At 36.4% G+C, this 17,655-nt stretch overlaps 1 pseudogene across 1 annotated transcript in view; it reads right to left on the bottom strand.

Moving 5' to 3' along the window:
• LOC112292699 (inorganic phosphate transporter 2-1, chloroplastic-like) overlaps positions 1–17,655 on the bottom strand; it is a 49,717-nt pseudogene that overhangs the window by 15,480 nt on the left and 16,582 nt on the right. The window contains exon 3 of the transcript XR_016506669.1: positions 4,905–4,910. The product of XR_016506669.1 is annotated as an inorganic phosphate transporter 2-1, chloroplastic-like (transcript). The remainder of the gene's footprint in view (positions 1–4,904; positions 4,911–17,655) is intronic.

Consider the following 17,655-nt stretch of genomic DNA (forward strand, 5'->3'; position numbering starts at 1 on the left):
TAGAAAGTAGAGTTGTAGGTCTAGTAAGGATTTTTAAGATTTCTTGCAATCTATCAATTGAATTGGAGTGAAAATTATATATGTGGATAATAGACTTATTTTCTAATGTATGTAGAAAATTTGAGATCAATTGAACTGTTCGATAAGGAGATATTGATGTTGAAAATTCAACATTTAGATTGAAGAAGAAGGCCGGCCAACATCCGAGCAAATATTAGGACTAATCTTCTTTTTGGTGAGTTCGATCTTCTTCAAATTTTTTTTACTTATTGTCAACTTAATTATGAAGAGGTATACAAATTTTGAGTTAAAATCAATGGTTCATTCATTAGTTATTGAGGTTTAAATCTACTATAGAAATTACTTGGAATTATTTAGGATTTGGTTAGGATTTGATTAGGGTTTGATTAGGTTTTGTTTAGGATTTGATTAAGATATGACTAAGATTTTATAAAGGTTTTTTTAGGATTTGACTAGGATTTATTTATGATTGATTAGAATTTGATTAGGATTTTTTTAAGATTTGATTAGGATTTATTTAGGATTGATTAAGATTTGGCTAGGATTTGATTAAGATTTAATTATGATTTGATTAGGATTTGGTTAGGATTTGGTTAGAATTTGATTAGAATTTTATTAAGATTTGACTAGGATTTAATTAAGATTTTTTTAGGATTTGATTAGATTTTTTTAAGGTTTGATGAGGATTTGGTTAGGATTTGATTAAGATTTGGTTAAGATTTGATTAGGATTTGATTAGGATTTGACTAGGATTTGGTTAAGATTTGATTAATATTTGATTAATATTTAATTAGGATTTTATTAAGATTTATTTACAATTTTATTAGGATTTGACTAAGATTTAATTAAAATTTCTATTTTAATATTTTATTAAGATTTTTATTTTAGTATATTTTTGAATTTATATGTTATTTCTTTATGATTTCTTTAAAGGATCTTTAGAAATACTTTGTATTTCTTACATAATTCTTTTGCAATTTTGATTGAATTTGATTGATGTTTGATTATACTTGCTAAATTTTAATTGTAATTTTTTTAAGAATCTATTAGAGCTGTTAAGACTTGTTGTAATTTCCTTTTTATCTTCTATAGCCAGGTGCCCAGTGTATTCTCAAGCCAAATACCACATAACATGACAACGTGCAAAGTAATTGCGCTCTACCCTTCTGAGCTTGTATAATTCATACACCACATGTTAAAGGTCCCTACAAAAGTCTTATTAAAGGACAACTCCAATAGCAAAGTCGAAAGCATCAATGTTAAGTGTACAAGGAAGTTTAAGATCATACGGTTGCAATATTAGAGCAGTAATGAGTGCTTCTTTTAATCTATCAAAGGCGCTTTGTTTTTCCAATTCTTATTCAAATGGAGCACCTTTTTCTAATAAGTTTGTCAATGAGGCAGCAATATGAGCAAATTATTGAACAAAATAGTGATAATATGTAGCAAGACCTAAAAATGAACAAACTTTAGAAGCATCTTTGAGAGTTGGCCAATCTTCTACTGCTTTACCTTAACTTGCTCCATATGTATGCCTTTGAAGGACACCACATGCTTAAAAAAGATGACTTTTGACTTCTAAAGTTCATATTTTGATTGCTTATTATAAAATGGGTAAAAATTTGTTTTTGTAAGATATTAATAAAGTAGATTAATCATTCTTAAGGTAGTCAATTAGGTAGGTCGAATGATTGAGTCAGTTGTAAAAAATGGTTAAGTAGGGAATGACAGTTAGAATTTGGAATTTCAGAGGTAAGTATATAGCTATTGAAGAAGATATTGGAGGAGCCAGACTGTGATAGTCATGAGTTGGGATAAGCTTGGTACTATCTCTTGTTTCTTGTTTATTTTGTTATTTTAAGTTTTGATCACTATGAAGTGAATCTATGGAATAAATCACAGATTGATTTATAAGATATTGAATATGTCATTAGAATAATGTGTGATTGAATTATTATGAGAAGATATTAGGAGTTTGTTATCTAATTTTGTGAGAGATTGTTCATGGATGGAAGATTATGATTGTTTATTGAGAGTTGTATATGTTTTGACAAAGGAAGTCTATGATTATAGAAATTGTATGAAGCTAGATTGATTACAGTGGAAGTCTGTTATTTTTGGTGTTGGATGGAATTTATGTGTTTTGAGTGGTCTTTTGAGAGTGTAGGATTACACTTTATTGTTATTAGTTGATGAAGGAGTATTTTTAGTGAGAAAAAGTATTGTAGTATTCTTTGGTGTTTTTAGTAGTTTAAAATATGGTTAATTGTATGACCTTAATGTGTATGCTCATGCGGTTAGTCTTTCCTTGCTTTTGAATCTCCCTCTACAAGTTTATTCTGAAAGAAATTTGTAGAATAAATAAAACAATAATCATATTTTGGCACTTCTATTGAGAAATAATAATAGTATTAATTGTTAGGAATTAACTGCCAAACGAGTAGTTTTGGATGTTGTGCAAAGAGGTTATAAAATCAAAATTGATTCAAAAGTGAAGAGAAATGTGTAATTAGATGGGAGATAGGAAGCAAATTCAGCAATATATAATGAAATATTATGGCTATTAAGAATGAGAATATTGCAATAAAAAAAGTTTGTCAGTCAAAAAAAAGATAAGAGAGAACACAAGCAAAAAAATTGTTGCAAAATGAGCAAGAATGCAAGTTAAAAAGGAAGCATTGACAAAGTTGGATTAAGCCTTGGTTGCATGCCTATCAGTATATCCAAGCATACACAGAAGCTAATCGACCTTTAATATTTTAAATATATATATATATATATTGTTAAAAAAATGGTAAAGAGTACTCATAAAAAATTTATAAATAGCCGAGCTTATTTCTTGAGTTCGTTAACTATAAGTGGAGGAAACACAAAAGAATTGGATATTCCATTAGGTACCTTTTCAATAGCAAAAACTGTTGATTTTGTCAAAACTGGTGTTGTAGAATGGCATAAATTGCTTGCCAATAAGGGCTAATTTAGCGTGTTTCAAAATCCATCGTTTTCACCTCCAATTCAACTAATATACTTATTCAAAGATAATAATAGAAAATTAAGGAGGTTGAAAAGTTCAAAAAAGATATTTAAGGAAGGCAATGGTTATTTTAATAAGAAATTAAATGACACATTGTCCTCTTTAATGACGATAAGTGGTCCAGCAGTTTCAATAGTAGTCCAAATGGGTGACGTGGACGATCGCATAACTAGTGTGGCTTCATTATCTACTTTTAGGGGCTTGCCAGGTGCAGATCTTGATCAACACTTGTCTCAGTTCCTAGTCGCATGTATAGCCAATAATGGCAGAATTAAAGATATTTGGTTGCGATAGCTACCAACGACCTTAAAAGACACAGCATTTGAATGGTATAACCGCCAACCAATGGATCAATTTTCTAATTAGAAAGCATTAAAGAATACATTTTTAATCTATTTTTGCCCATTTGGTTTTAAAAATCGACTTTGAAAAAGATTAATGAATATCAAAATGAGTCTAGAAGAGATAGTGGAATCGTACTATGGCCGTGTGATAGATATATTCCGCAAGTGGCAAAATCATCAAATGTCGGAGGTTTTGTATTGTCCATGTTAATCAACGAATTGCAACCACCCAAATTAAAAATGTTTGTAAAAGAGGCTCAACCAAATACGGTAACTACATCTTTTAATCGAGCCAAGGTTTGGGAGAAATGCCATTATGACCAATTTTTAATTACGTGAGCCACTATGATTCCAGTTCAAAGATGTTATCAAATCTTAGCATAGAATGGAATAGTGATTAGTTATCCGAGAATGTTTGATACATAAGCCAATTCAAGTACCAATACATAGGGAATAGTTAATGTCACTCCATTGCAAGATATACCACTAAACATGGCAACATCGTACTCCCCATATTTCTCTTATCAATAGAAATCATTGACTAGGACAGAGTTGCCAATAGTATCAGCTCCAAAAGATTCTAATGAAACCTTGTTGTTAAATTTGACTAAGAAAATGGAAGAAATGGCAGTTAATATAGGATAGGATAAAGAAAAGAGACAAAAACCTACCAATACTAGACCCAATATATGGTATAGTAATTGTAAGGGCTAAGGTCATTTGGTGACAGAATGCCCATCTCTTCCACAAATGATGGTATAATGTGCATTTTGTGGAGGAAAGCATTTGGTAGCTAATTGTTGGAATTGAAAAAGCAACAATAGTTTGGTAATTAGACCATGATCTCTTCTACGCAGTGGAATGTCAATCAAGTTCAAATAGGAAATATGTTTGGCTGGAATAGAAATGGTTCGAAAAGGCAAAATCAAGCCTTTAATAACCTTCAAGGTCCAAATTTTAATTTGAATTTTGCATCAAACTTACATAACTATGTGAAAAAATAGTCAGGATATCAGTAATATTCTCCATCACCGCAATCGATTCCACTTTCTTTTGTACCAACAAGACAACTAGGATCATTTATCAATTCAATTTGAAACAGGCCTAGTTGGTATATATCAATGGAGACACCCAATATACCTGATGGAGGTGGAAGAAGACCACTTTATTATTATCGTTGTAGGCAGATTGATCATTATGCTAATAAATTTCTTAATCCAAGAGCTAATGATGACTATGCTCTAATTTGTGGAAATTGTAAGGAGTCAAGGCATACATATCAGCAGTGTAATGCTCGGTTCAATTTCAACAACTGTAATCAGCAGATCTAGCTATAAAATAAGATCAAAGATAATAATCAAGGTCTCCAAGATTTTCTAGTAAATTGAGTAGAATGTATCAAAGTCATACTTATTAAGAGCCAGCAAAATGAGAAAGGACCAATTCAACACTTGAATGAATCAATTGCAAAGGACTAATTCAATCCAATTATGAGAACGTCAAATCCAACTCTTATAACAGACATCTTATCGATGATGAGATATGGTCCGTCTACACAAACGAATGAGGTTCCAACCATTGAAGTCTCAATTTAGCCTAAACCAATTCCATCCTCTGTGTAATTCCAGGAGATGTCTTATCTATTAAAAGATCTTTTCGTGAATGGCCATTTTGAGAAAGTTCTTTTAGTTGTTCCAATTCCAAGTCAAAGAAAGAAAAATATATTACCTTAAGGAATAAAACTGGAACAAATAAAAAAAAAAGGGCATTGGAAATTGCTTTAAACATGGAACCTTATGACGTTTTGAAAGATCTTGATGCTGTTGTGTTGTAACACGACTATATGGTTAAAATATAAATGAAAAAGATTTATTAATATTTAGTCATCTTGGATGTTATAAATAGTGGCCAATTCCAGTGCCAATATTCAAGGGCCAGTTAATGTCACTCCATTGCAAGTTGTACCATCGAACGTGATAAGAGCATATGCTCCACCGACATCATCGAACCAAGTACCTTTCGTACTAATGAGACAACGAGGATCATTTTCTAATCCTACATGGAACAAGCCTAGTAGGTATATACTAGTAGAGACACCCAATATACCTAATGGAGGTGCAAGAAGACCACTTCATTGTTTTTGTTGTAGACAGATTGGTCATTATACTAATGAATGTTCCAATCCCAAAGGCAATGATAATTATGCGCCAGTGTGTGGGAATAGCAAGCAGTTGGAGCATACTTATCAGCAATGTAATGCTCCATTCAATTTCAATAATCAAGATTAATAGATCTAAAGCCAAGGAAAAATTGAGGAGATAAATCGAGGTCCTCAAGATTCTCTAATAAATCGGGTGGAATGTGTCCAAGCCATTCTTATCAGGAGTCAGCAAAAAAAAAAAAGGACCAATTCAACATTCAGATAAGCCTGATGTGAAGGGCCAATTTGACGCAATTATGGAGACATCCAATCCAGGTCCTATTACGGGCCTCTTACCTAGTATGAGACTTGACTCGGTTGGGCAATCCAATGAGGTCCCGAATACGAAGGCTTCGATTCTATTTCAAGCTGTTCTATTTTCTATGTCATTTTGGAAGAAACATTGTCGTATTACAAGCTTTCTTGCTCGAGAACGCACCGGGCGTCTGGCTGTAGAAGGTAGTATGGAGATTCACTAATATTCAAGCAGTCTATCAATTTTTGACTGTTAGAATATAAACGACTATAAGAATATACCATAAATCTATACGGATGTCCTTCGACTACTCGTCGAAATCTTTTTTGCCCCAGCCGGTAGGTCTCTAGATGTTACAGAGAACCACAAACAACTCGATCTGCTAATCTCTGATACTGCTTTATACTCACCACCTTGTATCCACTGATTGTCTTGTTAGATTAATCCAATAAATTTCATTCACTCCGCATATTCAATCCTATAAACACCCTTTTAATTCTTCAATCACAAACGTAACTTCGATTTCACAAAACAGTCAAGAGTAATCACACCTACTTCATTAAAACCCCGATTCACCAGTACAGTACTGACTTCAGCAACAATTGTCTCAGTCTTCCTAAAACCCTATGAAAAAAAAATCCCCATTCTCTGTCTTTTTTCCCCGCCCGAAGCATGAAGCTAGCTCTCCGACCCTTAAAAAACTTATTCTCCCTCCTTCATTTCTTAACCTATCCTCCCCTTTAACCTTAATTCTCCTCCCTTCATTTCTTAATCTATCCTCCTCTTTAACCTTAATTCTCCCCTCTTTCAAACCCTAGCCTCTAAATTTCTTCAATCTTCTGTCTTGGATCTGAAATTGGCTCCGTCGTCAGAGCTTTCTCCTCCGTTTTTACCTTTAAGAGATCTTTTTACCGAAAGGACGTTCCTGGAATGGCACAAAGGACGGAACAGCCTGAAACGGAATCGGAGCCCCATAATCGGGACCACATTGAGTCGCCCGACCAATTCAGGTCTCATATTGGCTAAGAGGCCCGTAGTAAGACCTGGATGTTTCCGTAATTGGACCGCATTGGGTTGCCTGACCAAGTCAGGTTTCACATTGGGTAAGAGGCCCATAATAGGACCTGGATTGGATGTCTTGAAATTGAATCCAATTGGCTCTTCGAACCAGGCTCACCCGTCATTGAATTGGTCCTTTTCCTTTCTGCTGACTCCCGTTATTGGAATCAAATGGAGCATTTCAGTATGCCCCGGCTGACTGTAATGGAGTGACTGAACCTGGCTTCTCAGTATTTGCACTGGAATTGGTCGTTGCTCCCAATATTCGAGGTAACTGAACATTAATAAAAGTCCCCTTTCTTTATATTTTCACGGTATACTCGTGTTACAACACGACATCTACTCCCTCTGAACCTGTGTATCCTCCGATATGCACCAATTTATCCAATTGCTATTTGATTTAGAATATATTCTCTACGTCTTTGTCCAATTCGTCTTCGTCACCTTCATTATCCAAATCACTTTCATCTTCTTTCTGCGGAATCTCTATACCTTCATTAAGGTCTTCCATATTTATCTCCGCATATCTTCGTTTAAATATTTTTACTCGCTTCCCTGCAATTGGTATTTTCAATTTTGTACCATCTAACTCCCGTAATGAGTAAGTCACATTATCATGAATAGTTGTTACTGCATATGGTCCAAACCAACATTTTGAAAATTTCTACAAAGTATTATGTTGATTATCGAGACTATTATCATAAACAAGTACCCAGTCACCTTCCTCGATTGCTTTAGGTCTCAATCGATGTTGCTTATCAAATCGTGCCTTGTTTTGTAATCTTGCTCTTTTTAACCTTTCCAATGCTATTTGCACATCTTCTGATCTTTGCTCCAATTGTCGAATTCTAACAACCAGAAGTTCTTCTCTTGTCAATCCATCTTCCCATGGTAGCATACTCCAAGTAAGTACCTTTTCTTCAATCGGCATAATTGATTTTCGACCTGTCATAAGTTCTACTGGCATATATCCTGTCACTGAACTATGTGTTGTTTGATCAGCCCATAATGCAAATGACAAAAGCCGTGGCCACTCTTTAACTTTCCCATTACAAGCTTTAATTAATGCTTTCACAATCGGTGGATGACCATGTTCGCTTTTTGCATTCTCTTTTGGATTATAAGCAGTAGTCAGTGATAGTTTAACTCCACATCTTTCAAAGAACTTACGAGCTTCTTGTGCATTTAATTCTCCACAATCTACAGTGATTTTTCCTACGCATCCGTAGTGGCAAATGACATCTTCAAGCAAAAACCTACAAATCTCCTCTGTAGATTTTGTCCTCAATGCTCTTTCTTCTACTTGATTTGATAAATCTTCAGGAGCTAAAACTAAATATCTCATCTGCCATAACTCAACTGGCATAATAACCAAATCAACAACTCATTTAAAATGAATAGCTAGAGGATACGTAAGATGAAGACCATCTTGATGTCGGATATTAAAATACGATTGACAGATTTCACATGACTCTACAAATGAGAGCACATCTCGATACATATTTTTTGACCAATATCGTTCCTTGAGTTTAGCAAAAGTAGCCCAGATTCCTCTATGCCCTGCCCATAAACTATCATGAAACTCCTTTAATAATTTTAGTTTTTCTTCCTTTTTGCCTATCACTCGTTGTGGCATCCCAATTCCTTTCTTCGGTCTCTTTCATAAGAATCCATCTCGAAGCAAAAATCCATATGCTTTTTTTCTTATTTGTTTGAATTTTTCTGTAGACCAATTTCCCTGCTTAGTCAAGGTATTCAAGTAATGACCAATATCCAATAATTCTCCTTCATAAGATCCTTCAAGAAATAGCTTGTCTTCTCTGTTGAGATTTGATATTGAATAGAATTTCAATCCGACGTCATCAATGTCTTCAACCATTTCGTCCTCCCTCTCGTATCTTGCTCGAGATAGCATGTTTGCTACTAAATTGTCCTTCCCAGTAACATGCTTAAATTCCGGTTTAGTGACTTAATATAAGCAATTCATCTCAACATTGCAATATCTGGCGTTGAACAGTTAGTAATCATTCCAAGCAATGGCAAGCAATCTGTTTCAATTACTACTATTGCTCTAATCAAATAGTCCTTTTCAGCTTTTATAGCTGAAACAACTCCCCAAAGTTCTCTTTTGACTTGTGAATATGTACGTTGACGAATACTTAAAACTTTAGCTCCAAATCGAATTGCAAATATATTCCCACTTGAATCATCTTGATCCACAGTCCATCCAATGGCAATTGGACTAGCGTCCACAGTAAGAATCACTGGTCTATTGCACTTATAATCAACCTTCCTCAATATTGGAGGTGACATCAATAATTTCTTCAATCTTTGCATTGCTTGAATATGCCTTTCTTCCCATTTAAATTGGTAACCCTTGCGTAACAGTTCATATAATGGATCCGCTATGTGAGCAAAATGAGGGATCTAGATTCGATAAAATACACATGCATCCAAAAACCTACGAACCTCTGTTAAAGAATCACAATCCTCTTTCATCCTTCCAATTGCATCAACTTTAGTCGGATCTGGTTTTTTTCCGTAAGATCCACATAAATGTCCAACAATTACAACCTCTCGTACTCCAAATACGGACTTCATACCCGATAATGTAAGATGAACTTCTCCAAGCCGAGTTAAAATGTTTTCACAATCTTGTATATGATCAACAACATATTTGCGACACCCCCTCGTATCTAAAGTTTCATCCTTGTTTCCTTCTCTGCACCCTTTTATAGGAATATCATCCAGAAAAGGCATAGTCTTTTCCGGAATAAAATCTCTCAACACCTTATTCATCCCATTCATCATATGCGCAACTGAGTTGGTCGCGCCTTAAGGAAGAGTGCACATTCTAACCAATCCAAGTGGTGTCCTCATTGTTGTCATATCTCTACTTCCTTCGGCAAGTTGAAATTGATCATAACCTGAATACAAGTCATCCATTGAATAGATCGCCCTTCCAGCAAACGCCTTAGCAAATTCATCCACAATAGGTCCAATTCCTGCATTCCTGACAGTTACTGCATTCACCGGTTGCATATCTTGAATAAACCGTAGTGATCCATTCTTCTTAGGTACCGTAAACCATCGACTAGAATACGGCGCAAACGAGGGTTTTAATATTTTCATCTTTATCTTTTCTTTTAATAGCTCAACCAATTTAGATATATGTGCCCTCGGTACTGAAATCGGTCTTAGATTCCAAGGTACATGCGGTACAGTGAAAATAACCATAGGTGTTATAATATTTGGATCCACACACCCAATTTCATGAGATTCGGAGGCAAACGATCTACCTTGTTTAGCCAATATCTTTTTGAAGCAAGTAATTTCCTCCGGCAATAAAGAACCATCAGAACCAATCTTCAATTCTTTAAAAGTCTCTTTAGTAAACTGATGTCCAATACTCATTGGATCTCTTAAACTTGCTTCTTTTGATGCTTTTCCCATTTGTTCCTTAGAATCTTCTGGTAATGATCCGACAACAGGCTTTACTTTCTTATCTGCCGTTTTATATCTTGTCTCTACTGTGACTTTTGGTGCTTGAAAAGATTCAAGTATGGTATAAACTTCTCTTGAATGAATCTCAACAATCTTATCATTATCCCCTAACCCAATAGATGTAATCAATTCCAATGAATCTTCCAATCCATTTTCTTCATAAACACCTAAAATCCTCTCATCATCTTGCAATGTACCTAACTTGCATAATTCTCCTTCAATATTATATAATCTTTTTTTTTCTTTTCTTTTAAAATCATTAACTTTCTTATACATAATATTTCCATTCTCCAAAATATCAATAAAACTCGCATCAAAGGCACCTTCATCTCGCGAGAGTACCTCCTCTTTTGTACCTCCATAATCTCGCTTTACAGTGGTACCTCCCCCAAATCCTTAAATCCTTCAACAATCTTTGGCAATGGTTTCTCCCTCAACCTATCTCGATTCCGTTCATGGTTAGGAGGTACTGTTAGAAATTGTACAGCTTTCCTCCTATCTTCGCTATGTACCCTTGCATAAGCAGAACTATTGTTAAGTACTCTTGTTTCCATCCGTGTTGCCATAATATAAAGTTGTCCTAAAATCAACGGATAAGGCGTTGTAGCTTGAACAAAGAAATGTTACTCCGTTGCAACATCCCTAATCCGAATTTTGACATTTGAACAAGCTCCATATAATTCGCCCTGTGTGTTATTAGCTGCTCGTATTGCCCATCCATGTTCCATATCAATTGGCCATTTTTGCTTCTTATAAAGATCTTTAGACATGAGATTTATTTCAGAACCATGGTCGACTAAAGCAACAATTGGTTCTTCTATATCTCCTACTTTCACCAATACCTCTGTAGTTGCCCTTGCCCAATGCTTTCGAGAATAATGGCTGAAAGTTTCTATTTTCTTATCACTATAATCTTCGAAACATACTCGTTGATTATACCCATTCTTTTCATTTGTTGGTTGCTTGTAACCAATATCAACTTCTTCTTCATCTTTATATATTCTTGTATCAATAGCATGACTCATTCCAGTTTCGCTCATTAATTGCCTCTTTCGCTTAATGCTGTCAATGATAACATCATGAAACTCTTTCTTTGCAATTCCCAAAACTTCTTCCAATGTAAATTCCACCTTAGCGTTTAATATACGTTCTTCCAACACCCCTTTCAAATTTGTTGTTGCTTCAATGTCAGAAAGTAGCTTATAAGCAATTAATTTGCCCTTATCTTTTGTCTCCTTGTTTTTTCTTCCAATAATGCTGAGGTATCCTTTACAGGCAATTCTTGTGAAGCTGCCTCCCGAGCCTTGTCTCCTCGAGTTTGTATCTTAGAAGAATTTCCTTCTCTAGTATCATCAAAATTTCCTCGTCTCTTTTCTTCCATCAAAGCTTCATGTTGGTTCTTAGCAATATATGCATGAACTGAAAGAGACTCAACATGATCCTCCCAACCTGTTGCACCTTGTATTGTAGCTACAGTCCTCAATAATGTTTCTCAAGGTAATTTCCCTTCTTACATTGTAGAAATGGCAGAAGCCCATAATTCACTAGTTTCCGTACTTCCACCAATTTCATCATCTACTCTAGCACCATAACTTGTACTTTCTCGTGCTGTTGTTTCATGCTCTTTTAGGTAATCTTGAACCAATGCTCTCATTCCTCCCTTGCCAAAATTAGTTTGAAGAAGATCCTCCCTATCTTTTAATGCTATCTTCCCATCTTTCCAGTAAATAATTCCTTGCCTTATCATATTATTAAATTCATTGCAATCTTTTCTAGTGTATGAAGCATCATCACACCAAATGCATCTTTGTACATATCCTTGTTTTGAAACATTCTTCAAATTGTTTGTAGAAGTATTCTCTTCAAGTCTTGCTAATTTGATTTGAAGATCTCGCATTCCTCGTATAATTTCTTCCATCTCCATATCTGCTTTCTTTGATAAGGATGTCGAAGGTTGAACTGTAGGCATTGTTGGTAGTGTTGTACGTACTGGAGTTTTGGGTGCTTGTACTATTTTTAGAATATTGCTCTTATCCTTCCTCCTTTCTCTTTTTGTAACCAATTCCACCGCATCTTCAACGTTCTTCTATTTTGTTGTCAATCCTACATCTTCTTCTTTGTCTTCAAGAAGGAGTTCTAATTTCTCTTGCAATTCTCCATCAGCAGCTTGAAGAAATAGATCAACTTTGTTCGGCTCCAATGTCAATTTTTCTACCTTCGATAATTGAGAGTACTACCTCTCAAATTCCCTTAGTAGCTCTGTTGCTTGCAAATTCTTATTAGGCCGTTCAATCCATTCCAGAAACAACTTCTTAGTAATGCGATCAACATCTTTCAAGAAATATTTGTCTTTCAATGCATGTGAAAAAACTTCCCATGAATTTCCATAACGATCCGTAATCGATGTAATATGGTCTCTTATCTCTAGTATCATGGCAAGTCCAAATAATTCAACCATTTTCTTCTCAGAAACCTGATTTAATTCCATTTCACAAATATAATATCTTAAATACCTTGAAATATTCCTTCCATCAAATTGATCAATTTTATTGACCACTGCTTGTAATGCTTTGGTTGCCAAAGCTTCCTTTCGATTATTGCTTTGCTATTGCTGCATTGATAATGAGAAGGCTTGAAACATACTAGCAATAGACGGATCCATGTGCATACCTTGTCCTTTACAAGAATCCCCACCAGAAACTCCTCCCAAAGATCCTTCAAAATTTTTATTTTCGTTTTCCATAAAAATAAAAATAAAATCAAACAAAATCCAATACCTTCCACCTCAAGCTTTCACGTCGAGTTCACCACTTGTGTCGTATTACGTGCTTTCCTGCTCGAGAACACGTCGAGCGTCTAGCTGTAGAAGGTAGTATGGAGATTCGCTAATATTCAAGCAATCTATTGGTTTTTGACTGTTGGAATATAAACGACTACAAGAATATACTCTAAATCTATACGGATGTCCTTCGACTACTCGCCAAAATCTTTTTTGCCCCAGCCGGTAGGTCTCTAGACGTTACAGAGAACCACAAACAACTCGATCTGCTAATCTCCGATACCGCTTTATATTCACGACTTTGTATCCATTGACTGTCTTGTTAGATTAATCCAATAAATTTCATTCATTCTGCATATTCAATCCTATAGATACCCTTTTAATTCTTCAATCATAGACGTAACTTCGATTTCACAAAATAGTCAAGAGTAATCACACCTACTTTATTAAAACCCCAATTCACCAGTACAGCACTGACTTCAGCAACGATTGCCTCAGTCTTCCCAAAACCTTATGAAAAAAAACCCCAATTCTTTGTCTTTTTTCCCCGCCCGAAGCATGAAGCTAGCTCTCCGATCCTTAAAAAACTTATTCTCCCCCCTTCATTTCTTAACCTATCCTCCCCTTTAACCTTAATTCTCCCCTCTTTCAAACCCTAGCCTTTGAATTTTTTCAATCTTCCATCTTGGATCCGGAATTGGCTCCGTCGTCAGAGCTTTCTCCTCCATTTTTACCTTTAAGAGATCTTTTTACCAAAAGGACGTTCCCGGAATGGCACAAAGGACGGAACAACCTGAAATGGAATCGGAGCCCCATAATCAGGACCACATTGAATCGCCCGACCAATTCAGGTCTCATATTGGCTAAGAGGCCCGTAGTAAGACCTAGATATTCCCATAATTGGACCACATTGGGTTGCCTGACCAAGTCAGGTTTCATATTGGGTAAGAGGCCCATAATAGGACCTGAATTGGATGTCTTGAAATTAGATCCAATTGACTCTTCGAACTAGGCTCACCCGTCGTTGAATTGGTCCTTTTTCTTTCTGCTAACTTCCGTTATTGGAATCGAATGGAGCATTTCAGTATGCCCTAGCTGACTGTAACGGGGTGACTGAACCTGGCCTCTCAATATTTGCACTGGAATTGGTCGTTGCTCCCAATATTCAAGGTAACTGAACATTAATAAAAGTCCCCTTTCTTTATATTTTCACGGTATACTCGTGTTACAACACGACAATATCCTTTCCGTGGAAAGATCCTCTTAGAGACAGGAATTCTATAGAAGTGCGGTCTGCTGTTCCAATTCCGAGTCCAGGGTAGAAGAATAGGGGACCTCACGGAGTTAAAAGAAAAGAAAGAAAAAGTAAGAGGACATTCGGAGATCAGGATTTTTGGAATCGGAGAGCTAGCTTCAAGCTCCTTCAAAAGGTGTAAGACTTAGTTTCATAGGGTTTGGAAGGATTTTGCAATCGTTGTTCAAAGTCAATGTTTGTATTGGTGAATTGGGTTTTTTTGCAATAAAGTTAAGGCTAGTACTCTTGACTATTTTGTGAAATTGGAGAAATATCTGCTGTTGAAATTTTAAATGTGTGTAGATGATTGAGTATGCCAAGTGTTTGCAAAAATTTGTGTTAATCTAATGGTGCAGATAGAGGATATTTGATCATTAGTGTAAAGAGGTATCAAAAGTCAGCATATTAGGATCGTTTAGGATTTCTGTAATATCTGGAAATCTATCAACTGGAATAAGATGAATTTTAATGTAGTAAGTCGAGGACTTAAAGGCGGAGCTGCACACAAGATTTGAATGAGAATTAATAGTTGGAGAAGGAGAAATTACAAATCAAGGTTTGTCATCAACTTTCTAGGTGGAGGTCAAAGGACATCAATGTGGATTTACAACGTTTTTTTGCAATCTTTTGTATTTAGATGGTTGAAATCCACTAAACTACTCGGATACTTACAAAAAATCATTTTATCTTCCACAGCCAGATGTCCAAAGCATTCTCAAGCAAGATAGTATGTGTCACGGACACAAAATACAGACTTGAAATCTAACAAGAAGTTCAAGAAGAAGTGGCAGAACTAGATTAAACAGATGAGTACAAAAACAACACCAGAAAGGTGAGCTAGAACTCCAAGAGATGTGTTGTCGAGACTAAAGAACCCTTCAGCCTCGACTCCTATATATACTACTGAATAGGAAGCTTCTCGAGCTACTTCCGCTAACTAGGACGCTTCTCGAGCTACTTCCGCTAACTAGGACGCTTCTCCAACAACTTCTACTAATTAAAAAACTTCTCGAGCAACTTCCTAGAATCTATCAGAATATTCTAGAACCTTCTAAAGGAATCTTTAGAGAATCTTTAGAGAATATTCTAGAAGAATATTCGAAGAATCTTCCAATGTATGTCCATGACATCACCTCCTCTTCTAACTTCGAGGTCTCCGAGAAGCAATGTTGTTATCAGTCAATACCAACGCAAGAAAATAAAAATCTGTCGCATCACATCCGCTATGAATTCCAATTGTTGTTCGCGAGGCAAATGATTCATCGGCCCTTGGAGCCAACGGTAGTGACCAACACCTTCAACCTCTGACCAAGCGTGGACTTTTGTATCTTCATTGTGAAACTGTCCTCCAAACACATCTTCTGGCTGACCGTCGTAGGCAGGCTCGACCTCAAATACAATTACTAGCGATCTGTTGCTCGGTATCCTCCGACGTCGTCGTGGTGCAGGCGGTTCTTCATCTCGCGGTCGTCTTCGTGAGCTAGTCGCTTGAGATGACATAACAAGTGTAGTATCTTGACTATCCATGTCCAAAGGCTAAAATGATGAGAGCAAACTATAGTTGCTAACAAAGTTCTACACTATCGAACTATGGGTTTTGGAGGTGCCCTCCCCCCCTTTTATGCTACTTGATGAGCAAGCTTCAGCAAGAAGCTATCGTTGAATCGGCTTAGGTTTATGAGGATATCGTTGATGAAATTCTTGTACCTTTTTTGGTGCATTGGCAAGATTTTCGGCACGCTCCCACGTTCGTTCATTGATGTCGTATCCACTCCAATGCACTAAATACTCCAATTTTCTCCTATTACGCCGTGAATCTAGTACCTTTTCCACCTCGTATTCCTCATGGTTTTCAATTTCGATACTTGGTGGCGGACTTTGTACTCTTTGGGGAAAAGCTGACTCTCGATAAGGTTCCAACAAAGACACATGAAAGACTGGATGTACCTTCATAGTAGCTGGTAACTCCAGACGATATGCCACCGGATTGATCTGCTTCCCGATAACAAATGGCCCTAATCTCCGATAGTCCAATTTGTCACATGGCCGCTTGGTCTTGATATTCCGTCGAAGAAGCCATACTTTACTTCCAACTTTAAAAGTAGGCGCCTCATTTCGATATTTATCTGCAGATGCCTTGTAACTCTCTTGGGCAGATTGCAATTGAAGCTTCAACGTCACTTGAAGCTCCGATAGTTGCTTCACAAATCCTTCAGCTGCTGGGTTGTTATTTGCTGAAGAACTCAATAAATCGAGCTTGGGGTGGTATCCGTAGTTGGAGAAGAATGGTGTTTGTTGAGTTGACGCATGAAGAGTGTTGTTGTATGCAAACTCAGCAAGCGGTAGATATGCAGTCCAATCATCTTCTTGATAGTTGATGCTGCATCGTAAATATTGCTCCAAAACTTGATTCACCCGCTCCGTTTGACCGTCAGTTTGAGGATGAAAAGCCGAAGAGAGCTTAATATCCACCTTCAATATCTCAAAGAGAGACCTCCAAAACTTGGATACAAACTGAGTACCTCGATCCGACACGATATCATCTGGTAGGCCATGATAACGATATATGTTATCAAGAAAGAGTCTTGCGGTGTCTTCACTTGACGATGTTTTCTTGCAAGGCACGAAATGCGCCATCTTTGTAAATCGATCCACCACAACAAAGATGCTGTCAAATGAATTCGATGGCGGTAGGTCCGTAATGAAGTCCATAGAAACTGAAGACCATGGTCGGTGCGGAATAGGCAATGGCTGGAGAAGTCCATACGGACGATGTCAAGGGATCTTGGATCTTGAACAAACATCACAAGAAAGGACAAATTCCTTCACATCCTTCCACATTTGGGGCCACCAAAAATCTCGTGAAATGAGCTCCAAAGTCTTGTTGAATCCAAAATGTCCCGCAGTTGGAAAGTCGTGGCGAGATTGAAGTACTCGGAGTCGAGTTGGTCCTTTCGGGATATACAACCGCTCCTCAAAATACAGAAGATCTCCCTCCACCTTAAACTTGTCATTATCGACACGTTGTTTGATGTCAAGAGCTATAGAATCCTCAATGGTCGTAGTACGTACCTCGCTGAGGAAGCCGTCATCGATAGTTGCAACAGTAGCAAAAATCCTGAATTTTTCTGGTTTCAACAATGTTGTACATTGTTGATCAAACG

The sequence above is a fragment of the Physcomitrium patens genome, chromosome 15 (assembly GCF_059467195.1).
Source record: "Physcomitrium patens ecotype Gransden chromosome 15, ASM5946719v1, whole genome shotgun sequence".
Classification (NCBI taxonomy): domain Eukaryota; kingdom Viridiplantae; phylum Streptophyta; class Bryopsida; order Funariales; family Funariaceae; genus Physcomitrium; species Physcomitrium patens.